At 38.8% G+C, this 23,156-nt stretch overlaps 1 protein-coding gene across 12 annotated transcripts in view; it reads left to right on the top strand.

The window, feature by feature from the left end:
* The first annotated feature begins 541 nt into the window (after positions 1-541).
* MEF2A (myocyte enhancer factor 2A) overlaps positions 542-23,156 on the top strand; it is a 174,164-nt gene continuing 151,549 nt past the window's right edge. For 3 of the 12 annotated variants that reach the window (XM_067755897.1, XM_067755899.1, XM_067755900.1), the window contains exon 1: positions 544-1,159. The gene's annotated coding sequence lies outside the window, so the exon portion shown is untranslated. Of the gene's footprint in view, positions 1,160-1,562; positions 1,753-23,156 lie in introns of those variants that run through there. The other 9 variants (XM_067755916.1, XM_067755908.1, XM_067755902.1 and 6 more) reach the window with 6 other exon arrangements.

Raw genomic sequence — 23,156 nt, 5'->3', positions numbered from 1 at the left:
AGTTAAGATTAGTAGTTTGAGTCTCTCCCCGGACGTGGCGAGCTTGGCTTGTGTCGAAAGCCAGAAAGGGATCGCCCGCCTTCCAGCCTTCCAGGCCCCTTTAAGTCCTACTGTCTGGGGGCCGGGGTCCGAGCCGCCTCGCCGCGCCAGGGGCCTGAGTCCCAATTGTGCTTGCTCAGTGAGGGTGACCTGGTGGCCGCGCAGGCGAGGGCACCGGTGCGGTCCCAACCGCAATGTGGGTGTGGGCGCGGGCGTGGCGAGCGGAGATCTGGGGCGCCAAGCTTGCCCCGAGGGCGGGGGTCTGGCAGCGGCTCCAGGAGCCCGGCAGGGGGTGTCTGGGCCCTTCCGAAGGACGCCGCCTGGCACCGAACTCCGGACGACTGACGGACTCGCGCCCCGAGCCCCGGCCCCGCCCCTGGGACCCCGCCCCCCGGCGCCCCGGGTTGGCTGGAGCCGGCGGCCAAGCGAGGCGATTTGCCACGCGCCGCGTCTCTGGAGCCGCTCTGAGCCCGGCCCCCGCGGCTGGTCAGGGAGGCAGCAGTGGGGGAGGCAGGGCTACAGGGCGCGACGCCGCCGGGCTGCCCCGCCCTAGGAGGCGCCCGGGTTCTCATCAAGTGACCAGTATCCCTTCCAGGAGAACACGGTCCTTCAGAGGGAAGCGAGCTCCAGCCTGTAGCCCCGGCGCCAAACCGCCGTCATCTCCTTCCTGTGCCGGGTGATCCGTCTCCTCATCCACAAGAAAACATAGTCCGCCCCTCACGTCCTTGTGGGGTAGTGCTCGCTTCCAAACAGTGTGACTCTCTTTGCCCGCACCCTTGTCTTTCCCACTCCAAGTGCTCTAGGACCCACCAAGAAGATAAATCAGCTCTATGAAGAAACCTTAAGGGAGAAGCCAGAGAGGGTGCGAAGGGAGGTGAAGGAAAAGGCGAGCTTGGCGGAGGGACACAGAGTACCGTCGAAATAGTGCGCACGCGCGCCGACAGGAACGAGTTCCGGTCTGGCCCGGGCCTGTCTCCTAAAAATAGCCCCGGTGTGGGGATCCGTGCGCTGATGTCCCGACGAGTCCCGGGCTGAAGGAGGCGGCTCCGGGCGGCGCGGAGCGCTGGTGGCGGGCCCCCGTTGCGGCTTGTGTGCGCCCGCCAGCTGCGCCGGAGAGACGGTGAGGGCCGCGGGCGGCAGGGCTCAGTCCGCGGGGCCTGAGGGGCGGCGTCTCGGCGAGGGGGCTGGGGGCGCCGGGGAGGGGGGCGACGCGGCCCAGGAGGGGCGCCTGCGGGGCTCCGGGGACAGCGGGACGGTGTGGTGTCCGGCTGGCTGAGAGCAGGGGTCGAGGCGCGCGGCGGCGGGGCGGGTGGGGTGAGGGGAGGCGGCGAGCGGTGGTCGCGTCGGGGTCGGAGGCGAGGGGCAAGGCGCCTGCGGAGGTGGGGGCGGGGTGCCCTGAGGGCGGGCCCGAGGTCTGAAGGGGTGTCGCGGGACGGTGGAGGGAGGCTCGGCCGCGCAGGCTCGGCGCGAGGAGCCTCCCAGGGCGCGCGCCGTGTTTGGGGCTGGGGGGCGGTGGTGGACGTCGTCTCCTTGAAAGTTGAAGGAGTTCCCTGGGGGCCCGGAGCCTCTCTGTAGGGGAACGCCCGAGGGCCGTTTTCCTAATCTTTCAGTGTGAGGCCGGGGTCTCCCCGAAGCGGTTTACCGGGGGGTGCGGGGGGCGTTTTGCGCTGTTGTTGGACTCGAAGAAGTTCCCCCACTTCTGTTTGGGAGAAGGTTGGTCTAACGGAGTGGAACTCTGTGTGTGTATGTGTCTGTGTATGTCAGTGGCCGTGTGTGTGTGGATGTGGATGTGTGTGTGGATGTCAGTGGCCGGGTCGGTACTTGGGGCCAGGAGGTGGCCCGGGCTGGGGGCACCTGCGGGTGCGGACGCCCGACAGTGCGGGGAGACGTCGCGGGGAGGGAAGGGGCTACAGAGGGAACCGCTCACTGCCCTCACCCAGGACGTCCATCTAAGTAGATCCCGGCTCGCAGGGAAGGTTTTGTGTGATAAGAAACTTTGCCTTTTAGTTCGATTCCATCTGTCTTTGATCAGTGAGGATTTATTAGTAGGTGAGATAGTGCAAACAAGTTTGGAAAAGGTGAGCATTTCTGAATTAGAAAAGCAAGGGATTTTTCTGTTTGTATTTTGTTTTTTTTCCCATTTAAAGTGTAACTATAAAAATGTCCTCAGACCTGATGACTGATTACTGAGATAAGAAGCGAGCCTTCTGTCATGATCCAGTAGGGAACCATGTGTAGATTGAAGACTAGCAGCACCGTGTTAACCTGCATTTTATTTTACAATGAGATTGTGATTCCAGTAAGTGTGCTTTTAGAAAGGCCTGCTGTGGTGTGTTGACAGTGTGTGTATTTTAAAACAAATACTGTCTGAAAATTTTCAAGTTTTAGCACAGTATGTTTTCATTGTGTCTTGTATCTATTACTGTATGGAGAGAAGGTTCTCTAAAGCTGTAATTAGGTGTACATTACAGAAGAGCACTTTTCCTTTAAGAATCCAGCTGTGTTGTTTTGGCATCTGCCAAGTACTCCAGTTGTCAGTTTTAAAATCTGTTACCTTGGCAGTCCTTGTACAGTCTGTGGAAAAGTTAAACAAAATAGCTTAAAGATTTTTTCTGCAAACACAAAAACGGCATTTATTTTAATAGTGTGAATTTAGGAAACGAGGATAAAATAACTATATTGTGTTATTATGGCTTTTGTATATGTCTCTTGGTTTGGGGTGTTGTTTTTTTGGTTTAGTTTTGGAAGGCTCAGTCTTTACTCATTTCTTTTCCTGTGAATGGCAACTTTTAAGAAAAAAGTCAGAAGTGTTTTCACTAAAGTGGAAGACAATTTTAGTTAGACTTTATATAACATGTGTTCACTATGTTTGATATAAAACATTAAGATTAGTTCTATATGATGATGCACTAACTGATTGTGGAATCACTTCTAATTCTCAGTGAGCATCGTAGTAAAAAGTTGTGATAATGGTGTTAAAATGAAAATACTCTGAAGAACTAAAACTAGTGATTTAAATACTTTGCAGACACGGGCTTTAATAATTCTGTTGGAAGAGTGCTTCCAGTTGAAACTTATTTACTAAAGCCGTCAACAATTGTGAGATGGTAGTGACCTCTCTAAACACAGGTTTTTCATTTAATTCACACTGTTGTTATATATGAAACTGGTTTTATTCACACTGGAGCAAAATCATGTAACTCCTTAAATTGCTTCCTAGCAAAAGTCCAATAAAATTGTTTAGGGCAATGAGTGAATGAGTGGTGGGGAGTGCTCAGTAGAAGGAAAATAGCTCTTTGGGGCTCAGAAATAATAATTGTAAAGTCACCATATGGAATTAGGGATTGAGAATAATCTTCTTTATTATTAGAGTTTTTATGTTTCCTTAATGGGTATGTTTGACAAAGGTTATTTTGTAAATGCAACTGGAAATAATCTTTTAAAGATGAGTTGTTTTGAATGGTGATGTTTTATTTTTCAAGGCAGTTGCATTATTGCTTTGTATTTTACATTAAGAAAGCAGTGCAGGTTAATATTAATTTTATTAATATTCAAGCAGTAGCAGTGTCGTCACTCATTAATTTTTTGGTTACCAAGAGAAATATTTAAGTATATTCTGAGAGTGGTTAAGTAATTGTGGAAATGTTTATTAGAATGTGATTTTGAAGTTTGAAATATTTTAATAAAATCTTTTTAGTAGATTTGTTTTCCGATTTAGGAGGGGGAAGCCATAAGTAAATTTGTTACTGGGAAGTAGCATGCTTATCAGTGTGGTTTTGGGAAGCCACTTTTTTTCCCTCCCTTTGCTGCTTTTATAAAGTCTGGCAGGAGGAATTTAGAGTAACACACAATGATGATGGTCCTAGATTTTCTTTGGGCATTTCTAATTTTATATATTCTGTCTTGTAATCAGACTATGCACCTATTTTTTGTTTGTTTTGGAAGATATACTCTTGGTACATATGAATGTTACAAAGTCTAGCTGAAGTTTTCTTTTATCAGCGATGGGGCAATGAAAATACTGCTTTGTGGACTGAAAACGATCAGCATTGCCTTTTTCTAGATTAGAAAGAAAATTTCTGAATGTTCTTAGTAAATTGAGAAGCGAGTGCCCTCTCAATGTTTGAAGTAATAAGGGAAGTGTAAATATGGAAAATCAAATCTGTCTTCTAGTTAACTTCCTGCATAGAATACTCTAATACATTGTGCTGACTTGCAAGTCCTCATAAAGGAAGGCTGCTTGACTTTGTCATCAGATCTTGGTTCTGATCCCAGCTCTACCATTGACAAAGTTATGAGACGTCTTCTGTGAAATGGGAAGGAATTACACCACCTGCCCCATAGAATTGTTAGAATTAAGTGAAATAATGGTGTGAGTTCCTAGGACGTTCCCTGAGACCTGATGTACAAAAATGCATATTGCCTCATCTCCTTTCATCTCTTCCTGCATACATCCCTTCCTTCCTATGTAGATTGTATAGGTACTCTGCCCAATACCTGTACCTTTAGTGTTTGTTACCAAAAGGATTTCATGTAATGTATAAATACAGGAGAATGCTCATATATTTGTTTGGGATAAAATATCCCAGCATCTTAAATTCATTGTCAGATTAAACATAAAATGTTTAGTTGACTGATCTGCAATCATTGTTGGATTCTAACTTCCATGATCTCTCTACATAAAAAAAAAAAAAAAGTGAAATATAAGTATTTTTCCTACTTTTCACTGAAACATGTCGTTAAGGAATTATCTGTGGGAGTTATCTTTAAGATATGATATTTAAAATTTGAAATTACAAAAATATTTTTATAACATACCTGGAATAAGTATATCTAAAAAATAGGTTTTCTTTAGTTGGTAATTTTAATTTTTTATTCTTCATTTTACTTGCTTGGTGGAACTAAATTATTTTATTTAGGTGTGCTTTATCTGTGTATGGTTTATCTGTGTATACTATGTTAAATGGATCCTGTGTCCAGTCTATTATAATTGAAAGTATAAGCTCATTTGTTAATAAGTCTCATGCATGGCACGGGATATGTGTTGGCACATATTTAATAAGTACTATATTATTTATATATATATATGTTATTTACTGATTTTAATAGTTTTGTATTTACTAAATTGATATTTACTGAACTTAGTATTTTATTTAATATTGAATCATCTTAGTAATCACTGAAGATGAAATCATAAGCATATGAGTTAAGAAAATTAGCTGGTTTATGAAGTGGAATACCAGATTTTTGAATATTGGTGTATGACAGCAGATAATTTACTTCTTCATCAGTTTAATACCTGTTGATGCTGAAAGCCAGAGGAATTGTTAACATGGGTGAAAAACAGACACTAGCTGATCAGACTTCTAATAACTATCAGCCAAGGCACATCTTTTTATGGTTGTCTTGAATCAATACTAATTTTATTTTCTTCCTTATACAAAAATGTAAACTTTAATTTATGGACTTAAATTCAGCCATCAATAAAGTTACATTGTTATATGTTTTGAGAAACGTTTTGGTAGTGGGTGGTAAATTTATATTGCATGAGCTGGACCTTTTCACCAGGTTATTTTTGTTGCCAGCAGCATGCATGTGGAGCTTGACTTGGATTAGTTTGAGGTATGATTTGTGACCCTTGGAACAAAAGGATACTCTCCATTTAACCTGGTAAGATAACTTGTAGCTGTTGGCTTATTAAAACAAGGTGCTCTTGCATTGACTAATATTGTATTTGCTTGTCTCACTTTTTATCCCCAGCCCTAGCAATCCATCTTTTACATAGAGATTAGGATTACATTTCTAAAATTCAGATCTAAATTCAGATCTGAATTATAGAAATTCAGAAACTTTGAAGGCATGTAAAATCAGTAAAGAGGGAGTAATTTAAAAGATAAGAGGTTGACCTCTAAAATCTGACTGCCCAAGTTTTAGAATACCCACTCTAGCACTTTTTCTTTGGCAAGTTCTCAGTCTTCTTGAGGCTCAGTGTATAAAACAGTGATTATAATGTTATTTACTTTGTAGAGTTGTTGAGACGATTGAATGAGACATGTATTGTCAAGCTTTTAGCACAGTCCTTGGTACCTAAAATGCAGTAATTTTTTCTCCTGCTGTTACTATCATTACCACTACTGCTGTTGCCATTATTAGTCACGGTTCACTTCATAGTATGATTCTATCCTATCTTTCTAGGCTCATTGTCAGCCACAACTCTTCAGTTTCTATGACCCAGTTAAGGCCAGCTATTTGCTCCTCTCTGAAAAGGCTATTATTTTCATGCTGATGTCTCCCACTTTTATTTTTCTAGCCCAGAATTTTCCTGAGCTTGATATTCACTTGGAAATCTAGTTGGGATTTCAAACACAATGTTAGCCACGTGACTAAGATATAGCTATTTATTCCTCTCCCCCAACCTTCTTCCTCTCTCCTACCCTCAAACCCTGGTGTCTCTACTGGCCCTCCCCATCTCAGTAAATGGCAGGACTCAAGCCAGAAACCTAAGATATCATTTTGGATTCTTTTCTTTAATCTCAGATCCAACCCATCCACACGTTATGTTGTACCTTCAAAATCTGTCTTGAGCCAATCCACTGCTCTTAGCCTTCACTGCCTTCACCTCTTTATTTCAAGGCATCATTATCTCTTGCATGAATTACTGCAGTAGCCTCCTGACTGGGCTTCTTGTTTCTTTTCCTGTTCCTCACAAGTTCTTTATTCACACAGCAGCCCTAGGAACCATTTTAAGAGCCTCAGTCATGTCATTTTTCCTTAAAATCTTCCAGTGACTTCCCATTCCTCTCGAATGGCCTGTATTCTTTTCTGCGACCTGAATGGCCCTGAATGATCTTTCTCCTTCTCATTGTTCTTCCCTTCATTCACTGGATGCCAGCCACTTGTGCCTCTCAGTGTTCTTTAAACGTTTTACTTCCTTTTTAGGGTTTTTTGCACTTTTTGTACTACCTGCTTGAGATGCTTTTCATAAGGCTGGCCTGGCCAAACTCTTTGGAACTTGGCCCAGATCTCACTTTCTCACTCAGACCATCCTGTTTAATGTTGCAGTCCGTTAGTTACTCTGTCACACATCTTGTTTATTTTCTTTAAGACACTTAGTATAATTTGTACATATCTTGTTTAGTTATTGCTTAATTATGGTTTTTCTCCATTATCTGAATGTAATATATCTATATCTTCATTCATGTTTTTGCCAGGGATTGGAATGCTCACTTGCTCATATTTATCCTTTAAGTTGTAGCTCAGATGTTATCTTGATAACCGATTTTAATGTTTTTAGACAAAGTTTTCCTCCCTTGCTCTTGATGCACACACTATTTGTAAAATCCATTATAGCCTATTTAAAGTATTATAATTGATGTCATTCTCTTCTGCTAGGCGGAATTCCTGTGTCAAAGACTGTGTTGCTCTTTCTGTATGCTCAGTACCAACCAGTCTGTCATGCCACATATTAAATCTCCGTAAATGTTGAATTGAGTGGAAGTTGTCCTAATCAACTGAAATGACCAACACAAACCAGTTTTCCCAAATGAGACTTTAAAAATTATAAAAGTACTTTCCAGATTATAAAATACTAGTTTGTGCATTTCCTGTACATATTAATATATGTATTCTGGGTTAAGGCAGGAATCCCAGAGTTATCGAGCCTAAGTATAATAGCATTTCCTGAGATTCCATTTTGTGAGAGCTTTCGTGGCCAGCATTAGGAACCTAACAGCTATTTGTAATGGTGAAGAGCATTCCACATTCTAAATACCTAAATTACAGATGAGCTTTTGGAACATAACCTGTTTGTAAGTTGGGGACTATTTTAGCAAAATGTTTATTTTGATGCTGAAAACCTTTTTCTTAATGGTGTTAAGCTTATTTTCACATGAATTATGAAGGGAAAGGGAGAAAAGAATCTGCGAGTTGAGATTTTGTTTTTCAGAAATGGCTCGGTTTTCCCAAAGTAAAGTTTTGGTATTGGCAGAAGGTTGTTGTTGTTTTAATGTTTTGCTTTGGGAAAACCTTAGAGAGAAGTTACAAGACTAGTACAGTGAACTCATATACCTGTCACCTAGATTCACCGATTGTTAATATATTTAGCATATTTGCCTTATGATTCTCTGTATTTGCAGAGTGGCCCCAAACTCTGGAAACAGATATTATTATTTTATTTTATCTATAATTTGAAGCTCCTTGATTACATTTTCTGGAGTATGCCAAAGATTCAAGTTTATTCAGTTAAAGTCAGAAGCATATCATCTGAGGCAGAACATCACAGATGCATACAAGGGATAGATTGGAAATGCTGCATTAATGTACTTTGCTAACAAGGAAACCACATATTAAACATATTAATGTCATTCAGCATATCATGTGTTGTGCTGTAATAGCAGGAGTCCACTCTGTAGATCTTTTTCCTCTTCTTTTTTTTCTTTTCTCCTTTTTCTTCCTTTTCCTATTATAATTATTTTTATTGTTAACCATTTGAGAGTAGGTCTCACACATCATGATCCTTTACCCCAGGTGCTTCAGCAATATTGTCTAAGAACAAGAGATATTCTTACATAACCACAGTATGATGGATTCAAGAAATTTAATATTGATACAATAATTTACTATACAGTTCATGTTGAAATCTCTTCAGTTGTGCCAATAATATCCTTTAATAGTGTTTTTTTCTAATTCAGTGTTATTTATTGTATTTTAGTTGTCCTCTCTCCTTTAATCTGAGACAATCCTTCAACGTTTTTTTTTCCTCTGGCATGAATAGTTTTGAAGAGTACAGGTCCTTTGTTTTGTAAGATGCAGGAATACCATGTAAGTGGTGATATATCCTTCATAGAAAAAGGCAATATAATATAATGGTTGACCCATAGTATTGTTGTTTACTTGGATCACTTAGTTAAGGTTTGAAAACTCCATGTAAAAGTTTTCATTGTCCCCTTTGTTATTGTTGAATAATCTTTGGGGAGACCCTTTGAGACTGTGTAAATACTCTGTCTTCCCCCAGAATGTTCACATAATGGTTTTAGCATTTGTTGATGATTCTTGCCTGAATCAGTTATTACACAGCAGTTTCAAAGTGGTGTTTTTATATTATTCCTTCTATATTTGTTAGTCGGTCTTCTATTCAATTGTAAATTAGAACTTTTCCTTTTCATTGCTTATTTAATATCAATATAAGTTTATAGATTCTTTTTTTATGAAGTAGGTTATACTCTATCACCTGTAAGTATTCATTTTTAAAAAATATTTATTTATTTTTGGCTGTGTTGGGTCTTCGTTGCTGCACACGGGCTTCCTGTAGTTGCGGCGGAACAGGGGCTGCTCTTCATTGTGGTGCACGTGCTTCTCATTGCAGTGTTCTCTTGTTGCGGAGCACGGGCTCTAGGCGCACAGGCTTCCGTAGTTGTGGCTCGCGGGCTCTAGAACGCAGGCTCAGTAGTTGTGGCGCATGGGCTTAGTTGCTCCGTGGCATATGGGATCTTCCCAGACCAGGGGTCGAACCTGTGTTCCCTGCATTGGCAGGCAGATTCTTAACCACTGTGCCACCAGGGAAGTCCCCTGTCAGTATTCATTTTGATGTTCCAAATTAACTCAGGTTTGGTCAGTGGGAGCTCCTTCAACTTAACTCATTGATTGTTTTGACATGTTTCTATCATTTTTGGAGCACTTCCTTACTTTGGGGACAGAAGATATTCCAGACTCATATTCTTTTCCTGCAGCTGTCCTAGGATCAGCCATTTCTTCAGGGGGGTCCTGGTTTCTTTCATTGGGTTAAGAGTATTTAGAAGTCAAGAACTGGGAAGTAGGTATGCTTGTTGATACTGGAATATCATTGTTTTTAGAGCCTTAGCTGACCAAGCTGAGAAATTTTGAGTTTATGCTGATTGCTCAAGCAGTAGATTGTAATTTTTCTTTATGTTCCTGGAACTCCTTAGCACAGAATCTTTTCTTTTGAAACTGTTAACAGTTTAAGTGACTAATTTGTCATGGAATTTTTCTGTTTAATTCTGTAATGGTTGGGTCTTGATTTCCAAAACTTATTTTAAGGTTCTTGGGAATAGGAGTCCTGTTTTATATCTCTTTGTATGTTCAGTGAATATGTTTCATAGTGCCTTGAGCATGATTGGTACCCACAGGTGGTTTATAATGTATAAATATAATAATGACTCAATATTATGTTTATTACTTTTACACCATAGTTAACTATTCTTGTGTTTTGTTGTAGCGTTTCAGGTAATTTTGTGGAAGCTTTTAAGTGAATTGGTGATTCATTTGTTCTGTTTTTACTAACTTTGTTAACCTTGAAGTAATGAAACATCTAAAAGTTTTTCAACTTAAAAATTTTAAAAACCTAATTCTTGAGATTAAAGTATATAATTAAAGAACATCAAAACGACTAATTTTGACATTGCTGTTTTATAGTGTTTTGTCCTTTAGCCCTTTCTGGGATTCACTTTAATTATAGTGAGATGATATCTAGATCCTTTTTAAGTCTAGGTTACATGCTTTATATATAATTAACGTTGACTTGTTTATGAAAGTGAAATTAAGTGCTACAAAGTGTAGTGGAAAGAATATTGTGCTACTGAGCCAGGAGTCATTGGGTTCTAACTCTTTGTAAACATTGTGTTACTTTGGCAATTTCACAGTTGGATTTTCATTATCTTATTCAGTCTATGGGGCTAGGTGATGAGGAATAAGAGTGAAAAGGCATGGCTTTCACAGTCATGTGGGAGTATGGATACATAGAGGTTTATAATTCACTTTGCTATGTGCTTGATGTGTATAGTGCAGAGTGCTACAGGAGCACATAGAAGGGGCAATTAACCCAGTTTCAGGGAAGCCAGGAAAATTTATTCCACTGGAAGTGACATTTTCAACTTAGGATGAAGTCTAAAGAGTGAATAGGACTTAGCCTTGTGAAGAGAGTAGGTAGAGTTTACTAGACCTGTTAAGGGCAAGAGATACACTTAAGAACCTTGGGTTGCTTGGAGAAACTCAAAGAGTACACTATGGATGGATCAGGCAGTGCCAGAGAGATTAGACTGGAGAGGTAAATAGGGACCAGATTATGAGAGCCCTTAAGCTGTGTTAAGGAGTTTGTACTTTATTTTAGGGAAAATCTAAGCATCTTAAGCCTGGGAGGAAATTAATTGAAAAGGTGATACTGATTGCACTGTGTAGACTTCTTCAGAGAGAGTTAACAACTGGTAGGCAGGGCTTCCCTGGTGGCACAGTGGTTAAGAATCCGCCTGCCAATGCAGGGGACATGGGTTCAAGCCCTGGTCTGGGAAGATGCCATACGCTGTGGAGCAACTAAGCCCATGCGCCACCACTACTGAACCTGCTCTCTAGAGCCCAGGAGCCACAACTACTGAAGCCCGTACGCCTAGAGCCCATGCTCCGCAGCAAGGGGAGCCACCGCAATGAGAAGCTAGCGCACCACAACGAAGAGTAGCCCCCACTCACTGCAACTAGAGAAAGCCTGCGTGCAGCATCAGAGACCCAACTCAGCCATAACTAACTAACTAACTAAATAAATAAATTAAAAAAACCCAAAAAACTGGTAGGCAGGGAGAATAATTAGGAGGATGTTACAACAAATTAGTTAAAAGGGGTTAAGGTGGCCTGGACTGTGATAGTGGGATGAGGATTGAAGAAATAGTTGGATTTGAGGAGATATATAGGAGGTAGAATGAAAGGACTCAGTGATGGAGGGCTTGTGGAAGATGAAAGAGAAAGAGTTAAGGGTAATGATTAGGTTTATGGCTTGGGCAACTGAGGGAATGAATGGGTGGTTTACTGAAATAGGAAGCACAAGTGGAGATTTAGGCTTTGGAGAAAGATGATGAATTTACTTGTGATAGAGTGCCTAGATGGATAAAGAGGGTATAGTCAGAGAGTGGGATGTATAACTTACTCTCAGAAGTGAAACAGTTCCTGTTAATGACAAGGCCTAAGGAGTTGCCCATGGAATGGGTGTTTGAAGAGGACTGGAAGTGAAGGTATGTAGTGGTCCGGGAACAGAGAGGATTTATCTATTAAAAAAAGCCTAAGGGTGTGCCTGCCCTAAGGCAGAGCACCCTGTTTTAGATTATCTCAAGGTTTTCAGCATTTTATCTTGGAAACTAGAAGTGAGAAATTTCAGATACTGTGGTCTCAATAAGATTGTCTTAAGTTAAACAAAAAAGCAAACAAAAAAGCAAAAAAAAAAAGAAAGAAAACCCCACAACAATAAACATTTTTTTCTAAACAAAGCAGGAGACTGTTTAATTGCTCCAGACTCATCTTGTATTTTACCTTTCCCAATCCTGGAATCATCCTCTTTTCTGAAGAGCCCTGGCTCCTTTCGTTGGAGGATGGCATTTAGAAACCAAGATCTGGGTGCTAGGTGTGCTCATTGCTCCTGGGGTGTCATTGTTTCTAGGCCTTTTCAGCAGAGATAAGAAATATGTGTGTATATGATTATACATATACAGTCACTTCTACTATAACGTGGCATGTGTGTTCCTGAAAATCACTGTGTGATGCAAAGTTGTATAATAAAGACCACGGGGTTCGTGGCATCAATGGAGCTAGGAAAACAATACTCAGAAACTTTGTCAGTGACACATTAAAGAGAAAAGATAGGAACCTAATAAACCTATTTAAAACAGCAGTTATGCTGTTAAACATGTTAAATGGTTAGGTATTACATAAAGAGTAAATATGGCTCTTTGCTATGAAAAAGACATGAAGTTTGCTTATGTAGGTGAGTTTTGGAAAGGTTGTGGCTTGTGAGTTATTTTGAAGTGGTGGATTGAGAGTTATCTGAAATCAAATGAAACACCACCAGATGTGGATGGATGTGGCTCATAACACATGCTGTTATGTTATGGACTGTAGTACATCATTTTCATTTGAGTCAGTTCTCCCTTGGGTGCCTTGCAATTTATTCTTCATTTCTGGAATAATTTTTTTTTCTATTTCTTTTTTGAATTCAGTCAGCTTTTTAAGTTTCTCATTTTTGTTTTTAGTTTTTCAGTTTCTGTCTGATTCAAAGTGGTTTTCATATCCTCAAATGCTTGTTTGAATATGTTTAATCCAATTATTAATATATTAGGAATAATATATTAAACAGAATATATTTAATTCTATTTGGAATACTGACTGACAGAGTTTTTGCTGCTTTGAGGTTGTTTTTGGTAGGAGATTTTCCTCACATGATATGTCAAAATCTGTTTCCTGATTTTCTGGATTTCACTTTTCTTTTGTTCATTTTTGTGATATTGGGGGGTTTTAGAGTATTCCTAGTTTAATGGTGCCGTTTTCTGTCAGTATAAAATAGTCCTGTTACTTCAGTAGTTCTTATTTGTTTGTTTTAATGGTTGGAGAGAAGGGTTGTGAGACTTCCAATTTTATGATTCTTTTTGGTCTTGCAGGACCTTAAATTTTCCCCTTTTTCTTTTTCCCTTTACCATCCAATTGCCAAAGGACACTCTTTCCTTCCTTTTGCCTGTCTTCTCCCAGAGGCCATGTGTTTCAAGGTTGTGCCCCCTTACATGGCGGCTAGCGCTTTAAATGGCACCTGTTCTTTAAATCACCAGAAGTTTGAACTTCCTTCCCTGTACTCTGTATTCTGATCTGCCCATTTTCCCAGTATTTTCCCAGATTTAGGGTGGGTTTAATATTTTTGGTGGTCCTTGCAAATGACCCTTAGGCCTGTTTGCTGGCACCAAGTCTTGTGGTGAGTGGGGGTGGAGTGACAGCTTGGGAGATCAATCAAGTACTGGGATTTGGTGAGTTTTCTGTTTCCATTCATAGAGAGCATTTTTTTTTTTTTGTCTTTAGGCTATGCTGAAAGCTTGGTTTTGTGTAGGATTTCCTTTTCCACCTTGTTTTTTCATATGCTTTAGGGGAATATTTTTAGTTAGTTAGATAATGCTACCACCATTGTCCTCACTGACGTGTCTACTTTTGGGGGAGGGGGAGCAGGAATCTATTGACTTATGCTATCAGTGCTACAAAGGTTTTAGTAAGAAAAGACATAGGTAGTCAACTTACACTGGTGAGCTAGAGATGTTAGAAAGTACCCTGTAGGAGATATAAACCAATTTAAATACTCTTGCTTCATTCTGCTAGCATGTAAATGCAGGTTCTAGGTTATTGCAAGAGGCTTAAGTGATTTTTTCTGTAAAGTAAGGTTATTAATTCAAATATTTATTTCTGTAATGTATATTGGAAATGCTTTGGTTTTATTTATAACATGAATGAGTTACAGGTCTATATTCAACCTAGCACTTCTTGGTACTTCTTTATTCTAATGACAATCTAATATGTATAGTTTTCAGAAAAGGTAACTTCTTTTTTGGAATTTAAATCATTTTTAATAAAATTTTTTATACTTAGAGGTGGAGATGTAAATAATATATAAGAAATCTAATGGTATATAAGGAATAATAAAACATTCACTTGTGGATCTACTGCCTCACTGAAAAAGTAAAACTACCAGTATTCTTGAAGTCCCCTGTGTGAACATTCACAGTCTTATTTCTATCTCTAACCCCAGGATTAAGAGTTGTTAAGAATTTGTGGTTATTATTCTCTTGGCCTATATTCTTAAGCAGGATACTATTAGTACATGTAGCTAAAGTCCATTTATTTTCCATGCCCTCACATGCCATTGTATGACTACTTCACAGTTTATTTATCCATTCTATTTGTTTCCTTGCTGGTTCTGTTAGTAGGATAGTAGATTTTTTTCTTTTTTTTTTTTAGAAAGGTAACTTCTAAACTTGGAAATTGATCTGATAGATGTGAACTTCTTTGAAAGTTAAACTACTTGTATCTCTTCTCTTTCTTTTTCTACTCTTTCGGCTTTCTCAGTTTTATTTTATGATTGAACTGTTGTCCTTTGATTACAATAAATTGTAGGTGTCGTGTTATTTCTTGGCTGTACACTTTTATTGTGTTTAATAAGATGGCACTGTATCTGTTGATTGTAGTTGAAGCTAACTGGTTCTCTGTCTTATATGCTTTATATCTATGTCTTTTTAACATGAGAAATTTAACAAAGTTGGAGTTATGTGTGGAAGTTCTTTATGCTTGGTTTCTAGAATTTAGTTGCTTAAAATATTTATTACCTTTAAGCATTTCTTTCCCTAGAATTAACAAGTTTTTTGGTCAGTGTTTTACGTTGTTGGGGTAGAAATTGACTTGTTCCATTAGTCATACATTTCTTTTTAAAAATATAAACCGAAATTAAAAGGCCTATTGACTTTAAACATCAGAAATCTTTCATAATATAAATTAAAACCTTTGCTATTAATGATGTGTTTTTGGAATTCTCCACGTGGCTTTTTAATGGTGTTTAAAGGCAGTCAGTACCTATGCCCAGCTGTCTGTCTTTGGAACCTCATATATGAGCTTTCATTTCTTTTTTCGTAGCTTCCCCAAGTCTTAAGTAATGACTTGACAGGCTCTCTATACAATTTCTTTTTACTGCCCTACCCCTTTTCTTTCAGCTGGCAAATATGGTAGCCCCAAAGCAATGTCCATTGCTCTGCTCCCTTACTCCTTCCTTTAGACTCTATTCCTTTTCTATTTTCACTACTTTAACTATTGTTTCTGTATTGTTGTTGCAGAAATATAAACACATTTAAGATATAGCTGTTTGCTTCTAGTAGATAATGGTGTAGAAAGGGTAAAACCCCATTAATTACTATACTACATTAATTACCAAGTGATGTGTAAATGTTAGACACAAGGCATGGATTAGGGAGTTCAGGGAAGGTAGAGTTCAGAAGTGACCAGGGAATGCTTCATGGAAGAATTGATATTTGAGCTGGATGTCAGGTTTTATTGTCAGAGGTATAGAAAAGATATTTCACATAGAGAAATCATTTTGAGCAAAAGAACTAAAACAGAAAAGTGAGAGGTATGTATTGGACACAGTTTGGCTAGATTGGAGGGTGTTTCAGAAGTAGAAGATGGTAAAGTGGGAAAGAGAGCTTGAGACCAGATTGTAGAGCACGTTGGATGTTGAGCAGTTTGGACTTTGTTCTTCAGCTAAGGAAGAGCTGTTGAAAAGTCTTTTAAGCTTGGAAGTGACCAGGGCTGTCTTTAATATGCCCATATAACAAGATAACAAAGATGACATTATGTCCTTCCTTATTAATAAAGCTTGGTTCTGTAAAGAATAATGCTCAACAACACTTGTTTAAAAGGACAGTGCTAGCCTCATTCTTAATTTGATTGTTTGAAGGAAATTGGTGGGAATATATGCCTTTCAAGTAGAAGACATGAATAAAGATAGATGATTCTCTTCTCATTCTCCTCTGTATCTCACTTCTTGATCTCCTTTCCCAGGTCAGGCCAAATGCTGTGCTTTCCATAAAGAACTGATTCCTTCCATTTAGAAGAGTTTTCTTTTGAAATCCTCATAGTACTTCTTATCTGTCTTACTGTACTTACCATGTTTGACCTTATAATAAAGGGAGTAGGTGTATACATAGTGCATTGAAGGTTTTTATGCTTGTGTCTTAGTTGTTCTTGCATTCTTTTCATGTAGATTCTCAGTAAACATATAGTAATCTATTAAGTTTCTGTCTTTCACATGACCCTAGATTTTACATGAGGATTTGTGCTGAACTAAGGTTTTGGACTGAATTTAAAGTCTTTAACACTGCTGGTCTAGATCAGTAGTTCTCAACATGTTTTCTGCTGTGAGATACAGTAGATGAAATTTTGACACATGGACTCCCATGCATCTACTTAGCAGGGAAGTAAAATGTTACAGTGATTTATAATTGCCACAACTATCCTAGGATTTGTTGTCAGTGTAACAAGTAGTAGATGATGTATATAGTTCTTAGGGCAGTAGCTTTAACTCTTCCCAATTCTCTTCCACTTAAGAAGGCATACCAGAATGCAAGGAAAGGTAGTACTATGAGGATAATCTGAAGCCCCCTCTCTCTATTTTATGGTTCAAAGCAGCACTTTAGAAGTATCAAATTATTTGCAATAAAAATCCCAAGTTATAGTATCCATCTTTCAGTATAACTTTAGGGTTTGGATTTCTTCTTTTCCATTAGTGCATATATTTTTGTTGTTAGTATTTGTTTGTTTGAAATGGGTAGAATCCTATTTTGATGGGGATTAGACTGGTAGTCTGGGTATTACTCCTGGATTCCATTTCATTTCTGTTAAGTTTTAGAGTTTGTGTTTCTAAAAAGACCTCTGAGGCCTCTTCCAGTTCAAGACTTTAGGAAGTTGCAGAATATCGCAAATATGGTGTTCAAACTTTTTCTAGAATCTGGCCAACATCCTTATTAATACGAACATCTGTTTGACACACTTTGCCAGCTTACCAGACTTTAACCAAAGTGATGTATATTTGGCCATTTTTTATGTTAAGTGCCTAGTGTCACATTTTAAAGTGTGCTCGTTTTTGAACTTTGTTTTTTTGTGGACAAAATATACTTTTTGTTATTGGGGTGTAGGTGGTTGAGGACTGTAAAAATGATAGGTTCCAGTAACTATATGCCTGACAAGGAATACTAGGAGTGTTAGCCCTTAGTTTGGGTTGAGGCGCGTAGAACAAATGGAACTTCAGCATTTAAGAAGTTACATCCTCTACTTGATGAATGATAGCATTATCAGAACATGTAATAAATATTAAATATCAATGTGTATGCTTCCAGTATGGTTGCTGATTATAGATTGGGGGGTGATAAATTATTTGGGAAAATAAAATAGGAACTAGTAATTTACCTAAAATGCCTTATTATTTGTGGCATAACCACCGGTATACGTATCGTTATGGGGAAGATGTTAGATACCATAATGAAGTAGGATGATAGAAAAGAAAATGTGAAGGCACTCTAAGTTATTTTATTATAAGAGTAGAAGCTAAAAATAAACACATATACCCACATAGAAGCTTGTATACCAGTGCTTAGAGCACCATTACTAATAATAGGCAAAAAGTGGAAAGAAATGTCCATCAGCTGATGGATGAATGAATAAATAAAATGTGGGGGCTTCCCTGGTGGTGCAGTGGTTGGGAGTCCGCCTGCTGATGCAGGGGACATGGGTTCGTGACCCGGTCCGGGAAGATCCCACATGCCGCAGAGCGGCTGGGCCCGTGAGCCATGGCCGCTGAGCCTGCGCGTCCGGAGCCTGTGCTCCGCAACGGGAGAGGCCACAACAGTGAGAGGCCTGCGTACCGCAAAAATAAATAAGTAAATAAAATGTGGTATTTCCATAGAGTAGAATATTATTTGGCAATAAAAAGGGATGAAGTATGAATGCATGCTACAACATGGATGGGTCTTGAAAACATTGTTAAGTGAAATAAGGTAGTCATCGAAGATTATATGGTTCAATTTATATGAAATGTCCAGAATAGGCAATTCTATAGAGACAAAAAGATGCCTCACTGCTTAGGGCTGGGGTGTGCGGTGGGAATAGGGAATGGGGAGTGACTGCTAATGGGCACAGGTTTCTTTTAAGGGTGATGAAAATGTTCTGGGATTAGTGGTGATGGTTGCACATTCCTGTGAATATAAAAAAATTCAGGTGTATACTTTAAATGGGTGAATTGTATGGCATGTGAATTATATCTCAGTAAAGCTGTTTGCTTTTTTATTTTTTAAAAAAGAACTGAGGCTGTGTGAGGAGATGTTTTGGACCTAATGGGTACTTTGGGAGATATAGATGGAGGTGGAAGGGCATGGGGGAAAATAGGCATTTCTGGCATTAGTATACCATCACATTGTAACACCAATGCTACCCTCTCTGTTTGCTGGCTAAGGATGTAATAGGTTGTGTTTTAGTGGGCATTGTAAAAGAACGCAGCTTTTTAACCTTACCTAACGCTGAGACTGGAATTGTGCATTATTCCACTTGACAGGATTAGTCTTGCCTTTCTCTTATTTGTGTATTTTTTGTCATATTAAATTCAAATGTTTTCCTGTTTTCAAGGTAGTGCATAATTATGTTCTGCCCATCTATCCATACTACACCCTGCTTTGCTCTTTTTGTTCACACCTACTCACATTTGTGTCATCTTTTTACCTCCTGTAATTGGAACAGTCCCTAGTTTCATGTGTGCTTGAAATCACTTTCTTTCTTAAATGCTTGCTTCTGTGAAATTAACTGACTTGAAGATACTGTTTCTTGTGGCTTAGTCTTTTTATATGTTTATAAATCTATTCTTTTAAGGCCTTATTAGTATCGTTTTTAATTCTAGAGTCATATTAAATGATTCCAAATATATTCCCAAACTTCTCATTTGGCTTTTGCTGTATGTAGTATTTGCCTTTCTGATTTCTTCAACAATGATGACTCTTTAATAGGAACGTTGCTAACCAATTGACTTCCAGTGGCAGTCTCCATTTGTTCCATTTGCCCCCTTTTCTGGGTTATTTCTTTGTGAAGCTAGCACTTATTGAGCTCATACTGGCACTATGCGAAGTAATAGTGTAGCATATATGCTTATTTAATAACAACTATTTAATTAATCTAACAACTAAATTTATGAAGTATACAAACTATTACTACACTGTTTTACAGATGAGGAAACTAAAACTCAGAAGATAATGATTGTTCTTGATCTTAACTGTGTAAAGTCAGAAAAATCTTTTAACTATGTATGTATAGCTTCTCTGTGTTGAGTATCTGCTTTCGTAATGTATATGTATTTGTACGTATTTGGTGGTTGCTCAAAGTTTTGCAAATTTATTCCTAAATGGAATCATACAGTATGTGTGACTCTTTAATGTCTGGATTTTTTCCCTCACCAAAATGTTTTTGCAGTTCATCCATGTTTGTGTCTATCAGTATTTTGATCCAGTTTACTGTTGCCTAGTGTTCCTTTATATGTTTATACCACAGTTTCTCCATTCCCCTTTCATGGACATTTTGGTTGCTTCCAATTTGGAAATAAAATTTTCTCCCCCTCATTCTTTGTGCTATTTTTGTCATCCATTTTATGCTGCATGTTTTTACTTTTATACATTATTGCTACGTTTGCTTTAAAAACCATTATCTCTTTAAAAAGTAAAAGTAAGAAAATAAAAGGTAAACTCTCATACTTACCATTTGCTATTGGTCTTCCTTTGTGTAGAAATAGGTTTCTATCTTTTGTTTCTCAGAGCAGTTTTAGGTTTACAGAAAAACTGAACAGGAAGTACAGAGTTGCTATATACTCTCTCTCTCTCTCTCTCTCTCTCTCTCTCTCTCTCTCTCTCTCGCTCTCGCTCTCTCTCGCTCTCGCTCTCTCTCGCTCTCTCTCGCTCTCTCTCGCTCTCTCGCTCTCTCGCTCTCTCGCTCTTGTCTCTCCCCCTTCCTTATTATTAACATGTTGCATTGGTGTGGTACATTTGTTAGAGTTGATATTGATGCATTATTATTAACTAAGTCCATGGTTTACATTAGGGTTCATTCTGTTGACAGATTCTCAGCTTTTGTTTGTCTGAAAATGTTTTTATTTCTCCATCTATGGAGGATATTTTTGCTTTATGTAGATTTCAGTTTACAGGTTTTTTTTTTTCTTCTTAGCACTTTAAAGGCGTTATTCCTTTGCTTAAACTTGTTCACATTACTTTCTGCAAGGAGTCTGTGGTAATTCTTTGTTCCTCTATATGTAATGTGTCTTCCCCTCATTTTGGTTGCTTTTAAGATTTTCTTTATATTAATGGATTTCAGCAGTTTGATTGTTAATTATGTGCCTTGGTACAGTTTTTGTGTGCTTAACCTGTTTTTTGTTCATTGAGTTTCTTGAATATATGGGTTCAGTTTTCCTCAGATTTGGAAATTCTTTGGCCTTTGTTTCTTCAGATATTTTTTCTATCTCTCCGTCTGGGATTACAATTACACCATTTTTAGACTGCCCTTGATATTCTCACAGGTCCTTGATGCTCTGTTCTTTGTTTCTTTTTTTGCTTTCTATTTTCACATCTTCAATTTAGGGATCTTTTTTTCCTACACTGTAGAATCTGTTGCCAAGTCTATCTAGTTGTTTTTTATTTGAGATACTATATTTTTCATCTTTAGAAATTCGTTTGATTCTTCTCAAAATAATTGTCTTTTTTTCTGTTTTTCATTAAATCCTTTAATATATTTATAAAATTTTAAAGCTTATGTCTTTAAAGATATCATCATCTTGTTTCTGGATCTGTTTCTTTTGTCAAATTTTTTTCCCCTGGTATAGGTTACACATTTTTCCAGTTTCTTATGTTGAGTAAGTTTTGATTGACTCTTGGATTTTCATCATGCTGTTGTCTGGATTTTGTTGGTTTCTTCTCAACAGGCTTAAATTTTGTTTTGGCAGTGTATTCCATTTCTTATGAAAAAGTAGTAGTAGTTTAGCACTACTACTAAGGAGGTGATTCTGCATCAGCGTCTACTCGTTGCGCCAGGTTTCAATGAGATTTTTCTTTCCTCTAGTTGGAATTTGAACATCTCCAAATCTTATGTAACCTCTGGTAACTTTTGAGCCTACTGCTTCCTAGTCATTATTCTTTGCCTGGCCTTGTAGAGTTTCACTTTACTAATGCTGCAGCTTTATTTTCAGCAAAAAACTGTGTTGTCAAGTATGATAGCAATTAGCTATATGTGGCTTTTGAGAGCTTGAATTGTGGCTAGTTCAAATTTAAATATTCTCTAAGTATAAAACATACTGAATTTCAGGAACTTATGGAAAAACGATGTAAAATATCTGTTTTTTAAATCAATTGTATTCTGAAATGATAACATTTTGAGCATTCTAGTTAAAGGAATTATGTTAAAATTAGTTTCACCTGCTTCATTTTACTTTTTTTTAAAATTTACTTATTTTTTATTTTTGGCTGTGTTGGGTCTTCATTGCTGTGCATGGGCTTTCTCTCGTTGAGGCAGGTGGGGTCTACTCTTTGTTACAGTGCACGGGCTTCTCATTGTCGTGGCTTCTCTTGTTGCCGAGCGCGGGCTCTAGAGCGCAGGCTCAGTAGTTGTGGCGCACGAGCTTAGTTGCTCCGAGGCATGTGGGATTTTCCTGGACCAGGGATCGAACCCGTGTCCCCTGCATTGGCAGGTGGATTCTTAACCACTATGCCACCAAGGAAAACCCATTTTACTTTTAAAATGTGATTATTAGAAAATTTTAAATTACATTTTGGGCTCACGTTATGTATGTTTTGGACAGAGCTGCTGTAGAATCCTCTGTGCAGATTTCAGGTGCAGTTTGTCTTCTTGAACTGTATTCTATTACTTTCCCACACAGTTTCCGGCTTCCTTAGCCTCCCTAAATTTCAGTTTCTGCCTCTTTTACTCGCTTAGTCCACTATATTCTGCTTGGCTTCTCATTTCTGCACTGCTCTCCTGACTCTTCATTGTAGGGTTGCGGTCCCCAACCTTTCTGGCACCAGAGACCGGTTTTGTGGAAGACAATTTTTTGATGGGATGGGGGGGATGGTTCAGGTGGTAATGCAAGCGATGGGGAGTGGCAGATGAAGCTTCGCTCACTCCCTCGCCCGCCGCTCACCTGCTGTGCGGCCTGGTTCCTAACAGGCTGCAGGCCAGTTGGGGTCCGTGGCCCCCGGGGTTGGGGACCCCTGTTGTAGGGGACACTTTCCATTTTCTCAGGTGTTGCAGTGCTGAGCTCCTTGTTGTCCAGTGTTTTAAAATTATAGTTTTATATATATATATGATCAGTTTTCTCGTTGAGTTCACTGGGAGAGCATGACTGGTACTAGTTACCACATCATGGGTAGTAGCAAAAATCTTTTTAAGGCACGAGTAAGTTGATGACCACATATGAGAACATGAATTAAAAACACCATTTTTAAACCTCAGTTTTGATTACAAAATGAAATTCATCTTTGAGCAAATAAATACTTTGTATTGTGTTTATAGACTGTACTTTATGTTTTTGGGGTTTTTTTGCCTGCTTCATTTTTATCTTAATCTGGATTGATTTTTAAAGCTGTTTGTTTTCATATAGAAACCTATTTTCTTTGACATTACGTTATACTCAAGGCAGAAACTTTGATACTTTCCAAACATAAAGCAGTAATTTTCTTCATAATTGTATCGATAATTTTAATCAAGATTTGAGGAGATACTTTTTAGGCCCTCAAGGTTTGAAA

Source organism: Pseudorca crassidens, chromosome 1 (genome assembly GCF_039906515.1).
Source record: "Pseudorca crassidens isolate mPseCra1 chromosome 1, mPseCra1.hap1, whole genome shotgun sequence".
NCBI classification, from domain to species: domain Eukaryota; kingdom Metazoa; phylum Chordata; class Mammalia; order Artiodactyla; family Delphinidae; genus Pseudorca; species Pseudorca crassidens.
This window is presented reverse-complemented; position numbering and strand designations above follow the sequence as displayed.